General features: G+C 41.5%; 2 non-coding genes across 2 annotated transcripts; both read left to right on the top strand.

The window, feature by feature from the left end:
- Positions 1-9,130: 9,130 nt before the first annotated feature.
- On the top strand, positions 9,131-9,203 carry TRNAK-CUU (transfer RNA lysine (anticodon CUU)). Its single transcript has one exon. It is a non-coding gene; the product is annotated as a tRNA-Lys (tRNA).
- Positions 9,204-10,040: 837 nt separating this feature from the next.
- Positions 10,041-10,113, top strand: TRNAK-CUU (transfer RNA lysine (anticodon CUU)). The gene has a single exon. It is a non-coding gene; the product is annotated as a tRNA-Lys (tRNA).
- The last annotated feature ends 8,647 nt before the right edge of the window (positions 10,114-18,760 follow it).

The following is an 18,760-nucleotide window of genomic DNA, read 5'->3' as shown; positions in this document are numbered from 1 at the left end:
ATAGATACCGCTGACTGTCACTACTACTTCTAAATTCACATATAAACTAAAAAAAGTGGATGGAGGGAAGGCCGCTGTGGTAGATCAGTGGTTAGAGCATCGAACGCGTTATTCGAAGGTCGTAGGTTCGAATTCTGCCCACGGCTGGTTATTTTTTCATCAACTTTTCTTTCTTCTTATTTACATTCGATTGTAACTAATAACTTCCCCTGTACATTCCATGTCATTACTGTCGGTTAGATCTCATTATTATTGTGTTTAAAGACGGAAAAACGAGCCCTTAGGTATACACTTCTTTCCCTTATTTCATTGAACGAGGGTCTCGTACTGGCAGACTTGGTGTGTTTAGGTTGTATAAGAGGGACAATTATTCAGCTGCCCGCTCATAATAAGTTCACGTGCTACGTGACGACAAACATGCGCATAAGAGTGTTTTCACAATCGTCGTTTTGCTTATAGATGGTGCTGACTGTCACTCCTACTTCTAAATTCACAGATAAACTCAAAAAAGTAGATAGAGGGAAGGCCGCTGTGGTAGCTCAGTGGTTAGAGCATCGAACGCGTTATTCGAAGGTCATAGGTTCGATTCCTGCCCACGGCTGTTTATTTTTTCATCCAATTTTCTTTGTTCTTATTTACATTCCATTGGTTCTAATAACTTCCCCGGTACATTGCTTGGCAATACTGTCTGTTAGATCTCATTAGGATTGTGTTAAAACACGGAAAAACGAGCCCTTAGAAATACACTTCTTTCCCCTATTTCATTGAACGAGTGTCTCGTACTGGCAGAATTGGTGTGTTTAGGTTGTATAAGAGGGACAATTAGTTAGCTGCCCGCTCATAATAGGTTCACGTGCTACGTGACGCCAAACATGCGAATAAGAGTGTTTTCACAATCGTTGTTTGGCTTATAGATGGCGCCGACTGTCACTCCTACTTCTAAATTCACATATAAACTAAAAAAAGTGGACGGAGGGATTGCCGCTGTGGTAGCTCAGTGGTTAGAGCATCGAACGCGTTATCCGAAGGTCGTAGGTTCGATTCCTGCCCACGGCTGGTTAATTTTTCTTCCACTTTTCTTTTTTCTTATTTACAATTCATTGGTTCCAATAACTTCCCCTGTACATTCCTTGGCATTACTGTCTATTAGATCTCATTAATATTGTGTTAAACACGGAAAAACGAGCCCTTAGGTGTACACTTCTTCCCCTTATGTCAATGAACGAGGGTCTCGTACTGGCAGACTTGGTGTGTTCAGGTTGTATAAGAGGGACAATTATTCAGCTGCCCACTCATAATAAGTTCACGTGCTACGTGACGCCAAACATGTGCATAAGTGTCTTTTCACATTTGTCGTTTGGCTCATAGATGGCGCTGACTGTCACTCCTACTTCTATATTCACATATAAACTCAAAAAAGTGGATGGAGGGAAGGCCGCTGTGGTAGCTCAGGGGTTAGAGCATCGAACGCGTTATTCGAAGGTCGCAGGTTCGATTCCTGCCCACGGCTGGTTACTTTTTATCTACTTTTTTCTTCCTATTTACATTCCATTGGTTCTAATAACTTCCCCTGTACATTTCTTGCCATTACTGTCTGTTAGATCTCATTATTATTGTGTTAAAACACGGAAAAACGAGCCCTTAGGTATACACTTTTTTCCCTTATTTCATTGAACGAGGGTCTCGTACTGGCAGACTTGGTTTCGTTAGGTTGTATAAGAGGGACAATTAAACAGCTGCCCGCTCATAATAAGTTCACGTGCTACGTGACGCCAAACATGCGCATAAGAGTGTTTTCGCAATCGTCGTTTTGCTTATAGATGGTGCTGACTGTCACTCCTACTTCTACATTCACAGATAAACTCAAAAAAGTAGATGGAGGGAAGGCCGCTGTGGTAGATCAGTGGTTAGAGCATCGAACGCTTTATTCGAAGGTCATAGGTTCGATTCCTGCCCACGGCTGGTTATTTTTTCATCCACTTTTCTTTCTCCCTATTTACATTCTATTGGTTCTAATAACTTCCCCTGTACATTCCTTGGCATTACTGTCTGTTAGATCTCATTAGGATTGTGTTAAAACACGGAAAAAAGAGCCCTTAGGTATACACTTCTTTCCCTTATTTCATTGAACGAGTGTCTCGTACTGGCAGACTTGGTGTGTTTAGGTTGTATAAGAGGGACAATTAATCAGCTGCCCGCTCATAATAAGTTCACGGGCTACGTGACGCCAAACATGCGCATAAGAGTGTTTCACATTCGTCGTTTGGCTTATAGATGGCACTGACTATCACTACTACTTCTAAATTCACATATAAACTCAAAAAAGTAGATGGAGGGAAGGCCGCTGTGGTAGCTCAGTGGTTAGAGCATCTAACGCGTTATTCGAAGGTCGTAGGATCGATATTTGCCCACGGCTGGTTATTTTTTTATCCACTTTTCTTTCTTCTTATTTACAATCCATTGGTTCTAATAACTTCCCCTGTACATTCCTTGGCATGACTGTCTGTAGATCTCATTATTATATTGTTAAAACATGGAAAAACGAGCCCTTAGGTATACACTTCTTTTCCTTATTTCATTGAACGAGGTTCTCGTACTGGCAGACTTGGTGTGTTTAGGTTGTATAAGAGGGACAATTATTCAGCTGCCCGCTCATAATAAGTTCACGTGCTACGTGACGCCAAACATGCGCATAGAATGTTTTCACAATCGTCGTTTTGCTTATAGATGGTGCTGACTGTCACTCCTACTTCTAAATTCACAGATAAACTCAAAAAAGTAGATGGAGGGAAGGCCGCTGTGGTAGCTCAGTGGTTAGAGCATCGAACGCGTTATTCGAAGGTCATAGGTTCGATTCCTGCCCACGGCTGTTTATTTTTTCATCCAATTTTCTTTCTTCTTATTTACATTCCATTGGTTCTAATAACTTTTCCTGTACATTCCTTGGCATTACTGTCTGTTAGATCTCATTAAGATTATTAAAACACGGAAAAACGAGCCCTTAGGTATGCACTTCTTTCCCTTATTTCATTGAACGAGGGTCTCGTACTGGCTGACTTGGTGTGTTTAGGTTGTATAAGAGGGACAATTATTCAGCTGCCCGCTCATAATAAGTTCACGTGCTATGTGATGCCAAATATGCGCATAAGAGTGTTTTCACAATCGTCGTTTTGCTTATAGATGGTGCTGACTGTCACTCCTACTTCTAAATTCACAGATAAACTCAAAAAAAGTAGATGAAGGGAAGGCCGCTGTGGTAGCTCAGTGGTTAGAGCATCGAACGCGTTATTCGAAGGTCGTATGTTCATTTCCTGCCCAGGGCTGGTTATTTTTTCATCCACTTTTCTTTTTTCTTATTTACATTTCATTGGTTCCAATAACTTCCCCTGGACATTCCTCGGCATTACTGTCTGTTAGATCTCATTATTATTGTGTTAAAACACGGAAAAACGAGCCCTTAGGTGTACACTTCTTCCCCTTATGTCAATGAACGAGGGTCTCGTATTGGCAGACTTGGTGTGTTTAGGTTGTATAAGAGGGACAATTATTCAGCTGCCCGCTCATAATAAGTTCACGTGCTACGTGACGCCAATCATGCGCATAGGAGTGTTTTCACATTCGTCGTTTGGCTTATAGATGGCGCTGACTGTCACTTCTTCTAAAATCACATATAAACTAAAAAAAGCCGCTGTGGTAGCTCAGTGGTTAGAGCATCGAACGCGTTATTCGAAGGTCGTAGGTTCGATTCCTGCCCACGGCTGGTTATTTTTTCATCCACTTTTCTTCTTATTTACATTCCATTGGTTCTAATAACTTCCCCTGTACATTCCTTGGCATTACTGTCTGTTAGATCTCATTATATTAAGTTAAAACACGGAAAAATGAGCCCTTAGGTATACACTTCTTTCCCTTATTTCATTGAACAAGGGTCTCGTACTCGCTGAATTGGTGTGTTTAGATTGTATAAGAAGGACAAATAATCAGCTGCCCGCTGATAATAAGTTCACGTGCTACGTGATGCCAAACATGCGCATAAGAGTGTTTTCACATTCGTCGTTTGGCTTATAGATGGCGCTGACTTTCGCTCCTACTTCTAAATTCACAGATAAACTAAAAAAAGTAGATGGAGGGAAGGCTGCTGTGGTAGATCAGTGGTTAGAGCATCGAACGCGTTATTAGAAGGTCGTAGGTTCGATTTCTGCCCACGGCTGGTTATTTTTTCATCCACTTTTCTTCTTATTTACATTCCATTGGTTCTAATAACTTCCCCTGTACATTCCTTGGCATTACTGTCTGTTAGATCTCATTATATTAAGTTAAAACACGGAAAAACGAGCCCTTAGGTATACACTTCTTTCCCTTATTTCATTGAACAAGGGTCTCGTACTCGCTGAATTGGTGTGTTTAGGTTGTATAAGAGGGACAAATAATCAGCTGCCCGCTGATAATAAGTTCACGTGCTACGTGATGCCAAACATGCGCATAAGAGTGTTTTCACATTCGTCGTTTGGCTTATAGATGGCGCTGACTTTCGCTCCTACTTCTAAATTCACAGATAAACTAAAAAAAGTAGATGGAGGGAAGGGTGCTGTGGTAGATCAGTGGTTAGAGCATCGAACGCGTTATTAGAAGGTCGTAGGTTCGATTTCTGCCCACGGCTGGTTAGTTTTTCATCAACTTTTCTTTCTTCCTATTTACATTCGATTGGAACTAATAACTTCCCCTGTACATTCCATGTCATTACTGTCTGTTAGATCTCATTATTATTGTGTTAAAACACAGAAAAACGAGCCCTTAGAAATACACTTCTTTCCCTTATTTCATTGATCGAGTGTCTCGTACTGGCAGAATTGGTGTGTTTAGGTTGTATAAGAGGGACAATGAGTCAGCTGCCGGCTCATAATAAGTTCACGTGCTACGTGACGCCAAACATGCGAATAAGAGTGTTTTCACATTCGTTGTTTGGCTTATAGATGGCGCCGACTGTCACTCCTACTTCCAAATTCACATACAAACTAAAAAAAGTGGATGGAGGGAAGGCCGCTGTGGTAGCTCGGTGGTTAGAGCATCGAACGCGTTATCCAAAGGTCGTAGGTTCGATTCCTGCCCATGGCTGGTTATTCTTTCATCCACTTTTCTTTTTTCTTATTTACATTTCATTGGTTCCAATAACTTCCCCTGTACATTCCTTGGCATTACTGTCTGTTAGATCTCATTAATATTGTGTTAAAACACGAAAAAACGAGTCCTTAGGTGTAAACTTCTTCCCCTTATGTCAATGAACGAGGGTCTCGTACTGGCAGACTTGGTGTGTTTAGGTTGTATAACAGGGACAATTATTCAGCTGCCCGCTCATAATAAGTTCACGTGCTACGTGACGCCAAACATGTGCATAAGTCCTGGACTGCTGGGATGCAGTCTTTTTCTGGTATGTTCTTCAAAGGACTTTGAAAAAGGATCGGCCTCTCGATGCCTATGGCATCAGATTTCTACCAGTATCAAATGAAGAAGGAATACCTTTCGACCTAGTTATGTTACTGGGCCTACACGGTATATGGCAATCTAGAATGGCGGTGCGCCATGCTGATGTTAATGCACGTCCGGTCAGGCAATATTTCTTTCAATCTGTCTGTTCGTTCGTGGAAGCACAAAAGGTTCAACAAGAGGTGCCCGAATGGCTTCATCAAGTAGAAAGCCTTCTACAGATGAAGGAATTTTAAAAAGCCTGTTAAATATGATGCTTTTTACCCCTTTTTTGTTTCATGTTTCTACTTTGTTTGATGTATATATGTGTGTGAATGTTGTATGTAAACAGGCAATAAAGAAAAAAAAGCCAAACATGTGCATAAGTGTCTTTTCACATTCGTCGTTTGGCTCATAGATGGCACTGACTGTCACTCCTACTTCTATATTCGCACATAAACTCAAAAAAGTGGATGGAGGGAAGGCCACTGTGGTAGCTCAGTGGTTAGAGCTTCGAACGCGTTATTCGAAGGTCGCAGGTTCGATTCCTGCCCAAGGCTGGTTACTTTTTCATCCACTTTTCTTTCTTCCTATTTACATTCCATTGGTTCTAATAACTTCCCCTGTACATTTCTTGCCATTACTGTCTGTTAGATCTCATTATTATAGTGTTAAAACACGGAAAAACGAGCCCTTATACATACACTTTTTTCCCTTATTTCATTGAACGAGGGTCTCGTACTGGCAGACTTGGTTTCTTTAGCTTGTATAAGAGGGACAATTAAACAGCTGCGCGCTCATAATAAGTTCACGTGCTACGTGACGCCAAACATGCGCATAAGAGTGTTTTCACAATCGTCGTTTTGCCTATAGATGGTGCTGACTGTCAGTCCTACTTCTGCATTCACAGATAAACTCAAAAAAGTAGATGGAGGGAAGGCCGCTTTGGTAGATCAGTGGCTAGAGCATCGAACGCGTTATTCGAAGGTCATACGTTCGATTCCTGCCCACGGCTGGTTATTTTTCATCCACTTTTCTTTCTCCTTATTTACATTCCATTGGTTCTAATAACTTCCCTTGAACATTTTTTGGCATTACTGTCTGTCAGATCTCATTAAGATTGTGTTAAAACACGGAAAAACCAGCCCTTAGGTATACACTTCTTTCCCTTATTTCATTGAACGAGTGTCTCGTACTGGCAGAATTGGCGTGTTTAGGTTGTATAAAAGGGACAATTAGTCAGCTGCCCGCTCATAATAAGTTCACGTGCTACGTGACGCCAAACATGCGCATAAGAATGTTTTCAAAATCGTCGTTTTGCTTATAGATGGTGCTGACTGTCACTCCTACTTCTAAATTCACAGATAAACTCAAAAAAGTAGATGGAGGGAAGGCCGCTGTGGTAGCTCAGTGGTTAGAGCATCGAACGCGTTATTCGAAGGTCGTAGGTTCGATTCCTGCCCACGACTGGTTATTTTTTCATCCACTTTTCTTCTTATTTACATTCCATTGGTTCTAATAACTTCCCCTGTACATTCCTTGGCATTACTGTCTGTTAGATCTCATTATTATTGTGTTAAAACACGGAAAAACGAGCCCTTAGGTATACACTTCTTTCCCTTATTTCATTGAACGAGGGTCTCGTATTGGCAGACTCTGTGTGTTTAGGTTGTATAAGAGGGACAATTAATCAGCTGCCCGCTCATAATAGGTTCACGTGCTACGTGACGCCATACATGCGAATAAGAGTGTTTTCACAATCGTCGTTTTGCTTATAGATGGTGCTGACTGTCACTCCTACTTCTAAATTCACAGATAAACTCAAAAAAGTAGATGGAGGGAAGGCCGCTGTGGTAGCTCAGTGGTTAGAGCATCGAACGCGTTATTCGAAGGTCGCAGGTTCGATTCCTGCCCACGGCTGGTTACTTTTTCATCCACTTTTCTTTCTTCCTATTTACATTCCATTGGTTCTAATAACTTCCCCTGTACATTCCTTGGCATTACTGTCTGTTAGATCTCATTAATATTGTGTTAAAACACGGAAAAACGAGCCCTTAGGTATACACTTTTTTCCCTTATTTCATTGAACGAGGGTCTCGTACTGGCAGACTTGGTGTGTTTAGGTTGTATAAGAGGGACAATTATTCAGCTGCCCGCTCATAATAAGTTAACGTGCTACGTGACGCCAAACATGCGCATAAGAGTGTTTTCACAATCGTTGTTTTGCTTATAGATGGTGCTGACTGTCACTCCTACTTCTAAATTCACAGATAAACTCAAAAAAGTAGATGGAGGGAAGGCCGCTGTGGTAGCTCAGTGGTTAGAGCATCGAACGCGTTATTCGAAGGTCATACGTTCGATTCCTGCCCACGGCTGTTTATTTTTTCATCCAATTTTCTTTCTTCTTATTTACATTTCATTGGTTCCAATAACTTCCCCTGTACATTCCTTGGCATTACTGTCTGTTAGATCTCATTAATATTGTGTTAAAACACGGAAAAACGAGCCCTTAGGTGTAGACGTCTTCCCCTTATGTCAATGAACGAGGGTCTCGTACTGGCAGACTTGGTGTATTTAGGTTGTATAAGAGGGACAATTAATCAGCTGCGCGCTCATAATAAGTTCACGTGCTACGTGACGCCAAACATGCGCATAAGAGTGTTTTCACAATCGTCGTTTTGCCTATAGATGGTGCTGACTGTCACTCCTACTTCTGCATTCACAGATAAACTCAAAAAAGTAGATGGAGGGAAGGCCGCTGTGGTAGATCAGTGGTTAGAGCATCGAACGCGTTATTCGAAGGTCATAGGTTCGATTCCTGCCCACGGCTGGTTATTTTTTCATCCACTTTTCTTTCTCCTTATTTACATTCCATTGGTTCTAATAACTTCCCTTGTACATTCCTTGGCATTACTGTCTGTTAGATCTCATTAAGATTGTGTTAAAACACGGAAAAACGAGCCTTTAGGTATACACTTCTTTCCCTTATTTCATTGAACGAGTGTCTCGAACTGGCAGAATGGGCGTGTTTAGGTTGTATAAGAGGGACAATTAGGCAGCTGCCCGCTCATAATAAGTTCACGTGCTACGTGACGCCAAACATGCGCATAAGAATGTTTTCACAATCGTCGTTTTGCTTATAGATGGTGCTGACTGTCACTCCTACTTCTAAATTCACAGATAAACTCAAAAAAGTAGATGGAGGGAAGGCCGCTGTGGTAGCTCAGTGGTTAGAGCATCGAACGCGTTATTCGAAGGTCATAGGTTCGATTCCTGCCCACGGCTGTTTATTTTTTTATCCAATTTTCTTTCTTCTTATTTACATTCCATTGGTTCTAATAACTTCCCCTGTACATTCCTTGGCATTACTGTCTGTTAGATCTCATTAAGATTGTGTTAAAACACGGAAAAACGAGCCCTTAGGTATACACTTCTTTCCGTTATTTCATTGAACAAGGGTCTCGTACTCGCTGAATTGGTGTGTTTAGGTTGTATAAGAGGGACAAATAATCAGCTGCCCGCTGATAATAAGTTCACGTGCTACGTGACGCCAAACATGTGCATAAGTGTCTTTTCACATTCGTCGTTTGGCTCATAGATGGCGCTGACTGTCACTCCTACTTCTATATTCACATATAAACTCAAAAAAGTGGATGGAGGGAAGGCCGCTGTGGTAGCTCAGTGGTTAGAGCATCGAACGCTTTATTCGAAGGTCGCAGGTTCGATTGCTGCCCACGGCTGGTTACTTTTTCATCCACTTTTCTTTCTTCCTATTTACATTCCATTGGTTCTAATAACTTCCCCTGTACATTTCTTGCCATTACTGTCTGTTAGATCTCATTATTATTGTGTTAAAACACGGAAAAACGAGCCCTTAGGTATACACTTCTTTCCCTTATTTCATTGAACGAGTGTCTCGAACTGGCAGAATTGGCGTGTTTAGGTTGTATAAGAGGGACAATTAGTCAGCTGCCCGCTCATAATAAGTTCACGTGCTACGTGACGCCAAACATGCGCATAAGAATGTTTTCACAATCGTCGTTTTGCTTATAGATGGTGCTGACTGTCACTCCTACTTCTAAATTCACAGATAAACTCAAAAAAGTAGATGGAGGGAAGGCCGCTGTGGTAGCTCAGTGGTTAGAGCATCGAACGCGTTATTCGAAGGTCATAGGTTCGATTCCTGCCCACGGCTGTTTATTTTTTCATCCAATTTTCTTTCTTCTTATTTACATTCCATTGGTTCTAATAACTTCCCCTGTACATTCCTTGGCATTACTGTCTGTTAGATCTCATTAAGATTGTGTTAAAACACGAAAAAACGAGCCCTTAGGTATACACTTCTTTCCGTTATTTCATTGAACAAGGGTCTCGTACTCGCTGAATTGGTGTGTTTAGGTTGTATAAGAGGGACAAATAATCAGCTGCCCGCTGATAATAAGTTCACGTGCTACGTGACGCCAAACATGTGCATAAGTGTCTTTTCACATTCGTTGTTTGGCTCATAGATGGCGCTGACTGTCACTCCTACTTCTATATTCACATATAAACTCAAAAAAGTGGATGGAGGGAAGGCCGCTGTGGTAGCTCAGTGGTTAGAGCATCGAACGCTTTATTCGAAGGTCGCAGGTTCGATTCCTGCCCACGGCTGGTTACTTTTTCATCCACTTTTCTTTCTTCCTATTTACATTCCATTGGTTCTAATAACTTCCCCTGTACATTTCTTGCCATTACTGTCTGTTAGATCTCATTATTATTGTGTTAAAACACGGAAAAACGAGCCCTTAGGTATACACTTCTTTCCCTTATTTCATTGAACGAGTGTCTCGTACTGGCAGAATTGGTGTGTTTAGGCTGTATAAGAGGGAAAATTAGTCAGCTGCCACTCATAATAGGTTCACGTGCTACGTGACGCCAAACATGCGAATAAGAGTGTTTTTGCATTCGTTGTTTGGCTTATAGATGGCGCCGACTGTCACTCCTACTTTTAAATTCTCATATAAAGTAAAAAAAAGTGGATGGAGGGAAGGCCGCTGTGGTAGCTCAGTGCTTAGAGCATCGAACGCGTTATCCGAAGGTCGTAGGTTCATTTCCTGCCCACGGCTGGTTATTTTTTCATCCACTTTGCTTTTTTCTTATTTACATTTCATTGGTTCCAATAACTTCCCCTGTACATTCCTCGGCATTACTGTCTGTTAGATCTCAATAATATTGTGTTAAAACACGGAAAAACGAGCCCTTAGGGGTACACTTCTTCCCCTTATGTCAATGAACGAGGGTCTCGTATTGGCAGACTTGGTGTGTTTAGGTTGTATAAGAGGGACAATTATTCAGCTGCCCGCTCATAATAAGTTCACGTGCTACGTGACGCCAAGCATGCGCATAGGAGTGTTTTCACATTCGTCGTTTGGCCTATAGATGGCGCTGACTGTCACTTCTTCTAAAATCACATATAAATTAAAAAAAGCCGCTGTGGTAGCTCAGTGGTTAGAGCATCGAACGCGTTACTCGAAGGTCGTAGGTTCGATTCCTGCCCACGACTGGTTATTTTTTCATCCACTTTTCTTTTTTCTTATTTACATTTCATTGGTTCCAATAACTTCCCCTGTACATTCCTCGGCATTACTGTCTGTTAGATCTCAATAATATTGTGTTAAAACACGGAAAAACGAGCCCTTAGGTATACACTTCTTTCCGTTATTTCATTGAACAAGGGTCTCGTACTCGCTGAATTGGTGTGTTTAGGTTGTATAAGAGGGACAAATAATCAGCTGCCCGCTGATAATAAGTTCACGTGCTACGTGATGCCAAACATGCGCATAAGAGTGTTTTCACATTCGTCGTTTGGCTTATAGATGGCGCTGACTGTCGCTCCTACTTCCAAATTCACATATAAACTCAAAAAAGTGGATGAAGGGAAGGCCGCTGTGGTAGCTCAGTGGTTAGACCATCGAACGCATTATTTGAAGGGCGTAGGTTCGATTTCTGCCCACGGCTGGTTATTTTTCCATCCACTTTTCTTTCTTCTTATTTACATTCCATTGGTTCTAATAACTTCCCCTGTACACTCCTTGGCATGACTGTCTGTTAGATCTCATTAATATTGTGTTAAAACACGTAAAAACGAGCCCTTAGGTATACACTTCTTTCCCTTATTTCATTGAACGAGGGTCTCGTATTGGCAGACTCTGTGTGTTTAGGTTGTATAAGAGGGACAATTAATCAGCTGCCCGCTCATAATAAGTTTATGTGCTACATGACGCCAAACATGCGCATAAGAGTGTTTTCACATTCGTCGTTTGGCCTATAGATGGCGCTGACTGTTACTCCTTCTTCTAAGTTCACATATAAACTAAAAAAAGTGTATGGAAGGAAGGCCGTTGTGGTAGCTCAGTGGTTAGAGCTACGAACGCGTTATTCGAAGGTCGCAGGTTCGATTCCTGCCCACGGCTGGTTACTTTTTCATCCACTTTTCTTTCTTCCTATTTACATTCCATTGGTTCTAATAACTTCCCCTGTACATTCCTTGGCATTACTGTCTTAGATCTCATTAATATTGTGTTAAAACACGGAAAAACGAGCCCTTAGGTATACACTTTTTTCCCTTATTTCATTGAACGAGGGTCTCGTACTGGCAGACTTGGTGTCTTTAGGTTGTATAAGAGGGACAATTATTCAGCTGCCCGCTCATAATAAGTTCACGTGCTACGTGACGCCAAACATGCGAATAAGAGTGTTTTCACAATTGTCGTTTTGCTTATAGATGGTGCTGACTGTCACTCCTACTTCTAAATTCACAGATAAACTCAAAAAAGTAGATGGAGGGAAGGCCGCTGTGGTAGCTAACTGATTAGAGCATCGAACACGTTATTCCAAGGTGTTAGGTTCGATTCCTGCCCACGGCTGGTTATTTTTTCATCCACTTTTCTTTCTTCTCATTTACATTCCATTGGTTCTAATACCTTCCCCTGTACATTCCTTGGCATTACTATCTGTTAGATCTCATTAATAGTGTGTAAAAACACGGAAAAACGCGCCCTTACGTATAAACTTCTTTCCCTTATTTCATTGAATGAGGGTCTCGTACTGGTGGACTTGGTGTGTTTAGGTTGTATAAGAGGGACAATTAATCAGCTGTGCGCTCATAATAAGTTCACGTGCTACGTGACGCCAAACATGCGCATAAGAGTGTTTTCACAATCGTCGTTTTGCTTATAGATGGTTCTGACTGTCACTCCTACTTCTAAATTCACAGATAAACTAAAAAAAGTAGATGGAGGGAAGGCTGCTGTGGTAGATCAGTGGTTAGAGCATCGAACGCGTTATTAGAAGGTCGTAGGTTCGATTTCTGCCCACGGCTGGTTAGTTTTTCATCAACTTTTCGTTCTTCCTATTTACATTCGATTGGAACTAATAACTTCCCCTGTACATTCCATGCCATTACTGTCTGTTAGATCTCATTATTATTGTGTTAAAACACAGAAAAACGAGCCCTTAGAAATACACTTCTTTCCCTTATTTCATTGATCGAGTGTCTCGTACTGGCAGAATTGGTGTGTTTAGGTTGTATAAGAGGGACAATGAGTCAGCTGCCGGCTCATAATAAGTTCACGTGCTACGTGACGCCAAACATGCGAATAAGAGTGTTTTCACATTCGTTGTTTGGCTTATAGATGGCGCCGACTGTCACTCCTACTTCCAAATTCACATACAAACTAAAAAAGTGGATGGAGGGAAGGCCGCTGTGGTAGCTCAGTGGTTAGAGCATCGAACGCGTTATCCAAAGGTCGTAGGTTCGATTCCTGCCCACGGCTGGTTATTCTTTCATCCACTTTTCTTTTTTCTTATTTACATTTCATTGGTTCCAATAACTTCCCCTGTACATTCCTTGGCATTACTGTCTGTTAGATCTCATTAATATTGTGTTAAAACACGGAAAAACGAGTCCTTAGGTGTAAACTTGTTCCCCTTATGTCAATGAACGAGGGTCTCGTACTGGCAGACTTGGTGTGTTTAGGTTGTATAACAGGGACAATTATTCAGCTGCCCGCTCATAATAAGTTCACGTGCTACGTGACGCCAAACATGTGCATAAGTCCTGGACTGCTGGGATGCAGTCTTTTTCTGGTATGTTCTTCAAAGGACTTTGAAAAAGGATCGGCCTCTCGATGCCTATGGCATCAGATTTCTACCAGTATCAAATGAAGAAGGAATACCTTTCGACCTAGTTATGTTACTGGGCCTACACGGTATATGGCAATCTAGAATGGCGGTGCGCCATGCTGATGTTAATGCACGTCCGGTTAGGCAATATTTCTTTCAATCTGTCTGTTCGTTCGTGGAAGCACAAAAGGTTCAACAAGAGGTGCCCGAATGGCTTCATCAAGTAGAAAGCCTTCTACAGATGAAGGAATTTTAAAAAGCCTGTTAAATATGATGCTTTTTACCCCTTTTTTGTTTCATGTTTCTACTTTGTTTGATGTATATATGTGTGTGAATGTTGTATGTAAACAGGCAATAAAGAAAAAAAAAGCCAAACATGTGCATAAGTGTCTTTTCACATTCGTCGTTTGGCTCATAGATGGCGCTGACTGTCACTCCTACTTCTATATTCGCACATAAACTCAAAAAAGTGGATGGAGGGAAGGCCACTGTGGTAGCTCAGTGGTTAGAGCATCGAACGCGTTATTCGAAGGTCGCAGGTTCGATTCCTGCCCAAGGCTGGTTACTTTTTCATCCACTTTTCTTTCTTCCTATTTACATTCCATTGGTTCTAATAACTTCCCCTGTACATTTCTTGCCATTACTGTCTGTTAGATCTCATTATTATTGTGTTAAAACACGGAAAAACGAGCCCTTATACATACACTTTTTTCCCTTATTTCATTGAACGAGGGTCTCGTACTGGCAGACTTGGTTTCTTTAGGTTGTATAAGAGGGACAATTAAACAGCTGCGCGCTCATAATAAGTTCACGTGCTACGTGACGCCAAACTTGCGCATAAGAGTGTTTTTGCATTCGTTGTCTGGCTTATAGATGGCGCCGACTGTCACTCCTACTTTTAAATTCACATATAAAGTAAAAAAAAGTGGATGGAGGGAAGGCCGCTGTGGTAGCTCAGTGCTTAGAGCATCGAACGCGTTATACGAAGGTCGTAGGTTCATTTCCTGCCCACGGCTGGTTATTTTTTCATCCACTTTGCTTTTTTCTTATTTACATTTCATTGGTTCCAATAACTTCCCCTGTACATTCCTCGGCATTACTGTCTGTTAGATCTCAATAATATTGTGTTAAAACACGGAAAAACGAGCCCTTAGGGGTACACTTCTTCCCCTTATGTCAATGAACGAGGGTCTCGTATTGGCAGACTTGGTGTGTTTAGGTTGTATAAGAGGGACAATTATTCAGCTGCCCGCTCATAATAAGTTCACGTGCTACGTGACGCCAAGCATGCGCATAGGAGTGTTTTCACATTCGTCGTTTGGCCTATAGATGGCGCTGACTGTCACTTCTTCTAAAATCACATATAAATTAAAAAAGCCGCTGTGGTAGCTCAGTGGTTAGAGCATCGAACGCGTTACTCGAAGGTCGTAGGTTCGATTCCTGCCCACGACTGGTTATTTTTTCATCCACTTTTCTTTTTTCTTATTTACATTTCATTGGTTCCAATAACTTCCCCTGTACATTCCTCGGCATTACTGTCTGTTAGATCTCAATAATATTGTGTTAAAACACGGAAAAACGAGCCCTTAGGTATACACTTCTTTCCGTTATTTCATTGAACAAGGGTCTCGTACTCGCTGAATTGGTGTGTTTAGGTTGTATAAGAGGGACAAATAATCAGCTGCCCGCTGATAATAAGTTCACGTGCTACGTGATGCCAAACATGCGCATAAGAGTGTTTTCACATTCGTCGTTTGGCTTATAGATGGCGCTGACTGTCGCTCCTACTTCCAAATTCACATATAAACTCAAAAAAGTGGATGAAGGGAAGGCCGCTGTGGTAGCTCAGTGGTTAGACCATCGAACGCATTATTTGAAGGGCGTAGGTTCGATTTCTGCCCACGGCTGGTTATTTTTCCATCCACTTTTCTTTCTTCTTATTTACATTCCATTGGTTCTAATAACTTCCCCTGTACACTCCTTGGCATGACTGTCTGTTAGATCTCATTAATATTGTGTTAAAACACGTAAAAACGAGCCCTTAGGTATACACTTCTTTCCCTTATTTCATTGAACGAGGGTCTCGTATTGGCAGACTCTGTGTGTTTAGGTTGTATAAGAGGGACAATTAATCAGCTGCCCGCTCATAATAAGTTTATGTGCTACATGACGCCAAACATGCGCATAAGAGTGTTTTCACATTCGTCGTTTGGCCTATAGATGGCGCTGACTGTTACTCCTTCCTCTAAGTTCACATATAAACTAAAAAAAGTGTATGGAAGGAAGGCCGTTGTGGTAGCTCAGTGGTTAGAGCTACGAACGCGTTATTCGAAGGTCGCAGGTTCGATTCCTGCCCACGGCTGGTTACTTTTTCATCCACTTTTCTTTCTTCCTATTTACATTCCATTGGTTCTAATAACTTCCCCTGTACATTCCTTGGCATTACTGTCTTAGATCTCATTAATATTGTGTTAAAACACGGAAAAACGAGCCCTTAGGTATACACTTTTTTCCCTTATTTCATTGAACGAGGGTCTCGTACTGGCAGACTTGGTGTCTTTAGGTTGTATAAGAGGGACAATTATTCAGCTGCCCGCTCATAATAAGTTCACGTGCTACGTGACGCCAAACATGCGAATAAGAGTGTTTTCACAATTGTCGTTTTGCTTATAGATGGTGCTGACTGTCACTCCTACTTCTAAATTCACAGATAAACTCAAAAAAGTAGATGGAGGGAAGGCCGCTGTGGTAGCTAACTGATTAGAGCATCGAACACGTTATTCCAAGGTGTTAGGTTCGATTCCTGCCCACGGCTGGTTATTTTTTCATCCACTTTTCTTTCCTCTCATTTACATTCCATTGGTACTAATAACTTCCCCTGTACATTCCATGCCATTACTGTGTGTTAGATCTCATTATTATTGTGTTAAAACACGGAAAAACGAACCCTTAGGTATACACTTCTTTCCCTTATTTCATTGAACGAGGGTCTCGTACTGGTGGACTTGGTGTGTTTAGGTTGTATAAGAGGGACAATTAATCAGCTGTGCGCTCATAATAAGTTCACGTGCTACGTGACGCCAAACATGCGCATAAGAGTGTTTTCACAATCGTCGTTTTGCTTATATATGGTTCTGACTGTCACTCCTACTTCTAAATTCACAGATAAACTAAAAAAAGTAGATGGAGGGAAGGCTGCTGTGGTAGATCAGTGGTTAGAGCATCGAACGCGTTATTAGAAGGTCGTAGGTTCGATTTCTGCCCACGTATGGTTAGTTTTTCATCAACTTTTCGTTCTTCCTATTTACATTCGATTGGAACTAATAACTTCCCCTGTACATTCCATGCCATTACTGTCTGTTAGATCTCATTATTATTGTGTTAAAACACAGAAAAACGAGCCCTTAGAAATACACTTCTTTCCCTTATTTCATTGATCGAGTGTCTCGTACTGGCAGAATTGGTGTGTTTAGGTTGTATAAGAGGGACAATGAGTCAGCTGCCGGCTCATAATAAGTTCACGTGCTACGTGACGCCAAACATGCGAATAAGAGTGTTTTCACATTCGTTGTTTGGCTTATAGATGGCGCCGACTGTCACTCCTACTTCCAAATTCACATACAAACTAAAAAAAGTGGATGGAGGGAAGGCCGCTGTGGTAGCTCAGTGGTTAGAGCATCGAACGCGTTATCCAAAGGTCGTAGGTTCGATTCCTGCCCACGGCTGGTTATTCTTTCATCCACTTTTCTTTTTTCTTATTTACATTTCATTGGTTCCAATAACTTCCCCTGTACATTCCTTGGCATTACTGTCTGTTAGATCTCATTAATATTGTGTTAAAACACGGAAAAACGAGTCCTTAGGTGTAAACTTCTTCCCCTTATGTCAATGAACGAGGGTCTCGTACTGGCAGACTTGGTGTGTTTAGGTTGTATAACAGGGACAATTATTCAGCTGCCCGCTCATAATAAGTTCACGTGCTACGTGACGCCAAACATGTGCATAAGTCCTGGACTGCTGGGATGCAGTCTTTTTCTGGTATGTTCTTCAAAGGACTTTGAAAAAGGATCGGCCTCTCGATGCCTATGGCATCAGATTTCTACCAGTATCAAATGAAGAAGGAATACCTTTCGACCTAGTTATGTTACTGGGCCTACACGGTATATGGCAATCTAGAATGGCGGTGCGCCATGCTGATGTTAATGCACGTCCGGTCAGGCAATATTTCTTTCAATCTGTCTGTTCGTTCGTGGAAGCACAAAAGGTTCAACAAGAGGTGCCCGAATGGCTTCATCAAGTAGAAAGCCTTCTACAGATGAAGGAATTTTAAAAAGCCTGTTAAATATGATGCTTTTTACCCCTTTTTTGTTTCATGTTTCTACTTTGTTTGATGTATATATGTGTGTGAATGTTGTATGTAAACAGGCAATAAAGAAAAAAAAAAGCCAAACATGTGCATAAGTGTCTTTTCACATTCGTCGTTTGGCTCATAGATGGCGCTGACTGTCACTCCTACTTCTATATTCGCACATAAACTCAAAAAAGTGGATGGAGGGAAGGCCACTGTGGTAGCTCAGTGGTTAGAGCATCGAACGCGTTATTCGAAGGTCGCAGGTTCGATTCCTGCCCAAGGCTGGTTACTTTTTCATCCACTTTTCTTTCTTCCTATTTACATTCCATTGGTTCTAATAACTTCCCCTGTACATTTCTTGTCATTACTGTCTGTTAGATCTCATTATTATTGTGTTAAAACACGGAAAAACGAGCCCTTATACATACACTTTTTTCCCTTATTTCATTGAACGAGGGTCTCGTACTGGCAGACTTGGTTTCTTTAGGTTGTATAAGAGGGACAATTAAACAGCTGCGCGCTCATAATAAGTTCACGTGCTACGTGACGCCAAACATGCGCATAAGAGTGTTTTCACAATCGTCGTTTTGCCTATAGATGGTGCTGACTGTCACTCCTACTTCTGCATTCACAGATAAACTCAAAAAAGTAGATGGAGGGAAGGCCGCTTTGGTAGATCAGTGGCTAGAGCATCGAACGCCTTATTCGAAGGTCATACGTTCGATTCCTGCCCACGGCTGGTTATTTTTCATCCACTTTTCTTTCTCCTTATTTACATTCCAT

The sequence above is a fragment of the Rhipicephalus microplus genome, chromosome 1 (assembly GCF_043290135.1).
Source record: "Rhipicephalus microplus isolate Deutch F79 chromosome 1, USDA_Rmic, whole genome shotgun sequence".
Taxonomy (NCBI): Eukaryota; Metazoa; Arthropoda; class Arachnida; order Ixodida; family Ixodidae; genus Rhipicephalus; species Rhipicephalus microplus.
The sequence above is the reverse complement of the archived record's forward strand: the minus strand, read 5'-3'. Positions and strand labels throughout refer to the sequence as shown.